The sequence below is a fragment of the Cyprinodon variegatus genome, unplaced genomic scaffold, assembly GCF_000732505.1.
Source record: "Cyprinodon variegatus isolate N-32 unplaced genomic scaffold, C_variegatus-1.0 Scaffold1483, whole genome shotgun sequence".
Classification (NCBI taxonomy): Eukaryota; Metazoa; Chordata; class Actinopteri; order Cyprinodontiformes; family Cyprinodontidae; genus Cyprinodon; species Cyprinodon variegatus.
In genome coordinates this window covers 61,164-62,929 of record NW_015151936.1, presented here as the reverse complement: position 1 = coordinate 62,929, position 1,766 = coordinate 61,164, and positions in this window count along the sequence as shown.

Sequence of the window (1,766 nt, the reverse complement as noted above, 5' to 3'; positions counted from 1 at the left end):
GGAGGTCAATACAAAGAGGTTACAGAATTACACCCATTATGATTTAAATGACTTGTATCTGTGCTCGTCCTGTTAGATCTCAGTGCTGCATTTGATACAGTTTATAGGAATATTTTATAGGAACAGCACTAGACTGGTTATCTAAATCTAAATCTTATCTATCTGATCGATTTACATGATACAGTTGACCATAATATTCTTTTAGAAAGACTTGAATATTTTGTTGGAATTAAAGGAACAGCACAAGACTGGTTTAAATCTTATCTATCTGATCGATTTCAGTTTGTTCATGTTAATGTCTAATCTTCCTCATGCTCACGGGTTACCTGTTGAGTACCACCGGGATCAGTGCTAGGACCAATTTTCTTTACTAAATATATGCTCTCAATCGGTAGAATTATTAGACAGCATGGGATTTCCACTGTTATGCTGATGATACTCAGCTAGATTTGTCTATAAATACCAGATGAAGCTAACCCGTTACATAGATTACAGGCATGTCTTCAAGACATAAAAACCCCATATCAAAGAGGTTTCTAGAGTTTCCTTCGTTCATCTGCGCAATATTGCAAAAATTAGTAAAATCCTGTCCAGGGGTGATACTAAGAAAGTAGTCCATGCAGTTGTTACTTCAAAGCTGGATTAATTTAATTCTTTACTCTCAGGAAGTCCACAAACTGCAGTTTAGATTTCTGGAGGACATAGGGACCCCTTTTTTCATCATTCTGATTTATTCTATCTCAGTTCTCGAACTCTGCAGAATCTGTTAGTTCAAACTCTAATGTTATGCTCTCTCTGTTTTTTCTCATAATAGCCTCGTCTGTTCCTGTTTGGCTGTGACACCATCCTGGAGAGAAATATCAGCTGTGCTGCTGCCATCAACACTTTTGTTTATAGATGCAGGAGATCAGCCTTTTTTTCAGTGTAGTCCTGTTTCTCAGACTGTGAATTGCTTTTTACAGTTGCCTTTTGTATTTCTACTTCTGTCTCCTTGAACCTCAGTCAGCCTCGGCAGATGGCCACTCCCACTGAGCCTGGTTCTGCTGGAGGATTCTTCATGTTAAAAGGGAGTTTTTCCTCTCCACTTTTGCTATAAGCATGCTTAGTGTGAGGGATTGCTATCGAGTCAATGAGTCATTGCAATCAACTGGTTTTCCGTAGATAGAAAACTTTGAATCAATTTGACTGATCATCTGGGGGAGAGCCACTGCTCCTCCACTTCGAGTAAAGCCAGTTGAGGTGGCTCGGGCATCTGGTTAGGATGCCTCCTGAATGCCTACCTGGTGAGGTGCTCTGGGCACGTCACACTGGGAGGAGACCCAGAGGGAAACCCACGATATGAATGAATTGCAACCACCTCGACTCGACCACGGACAACCTGAAGAGGATGGATCGATATTTATTTATACAAAATTAAATAGAGACATGGTTTTTGCAAACAACAAAATTTTATAACAAAATGTTATAACATCCTATACATAACTGTTAATATTCATATACAAATTAATACTCACTTTTAGTAAATACAATTTTAAAAAGTGTAACGTTAAGAAAAAACATCAAATCAAATGTATTTTTGTACACTCCCTACAGATTTCATATACTGGTATTAAATCCTATATGTAACTGTAAATATTCATATACAATTTAATACTCCCTTTAAAGGAATAGTACACCCAAAACATGATTAACCTTCATTTTCTACTCAGCCCCATGCTGAACAACACCCTGGAGTACTTTTTTGATATCTCAAATGCATCTGGAGA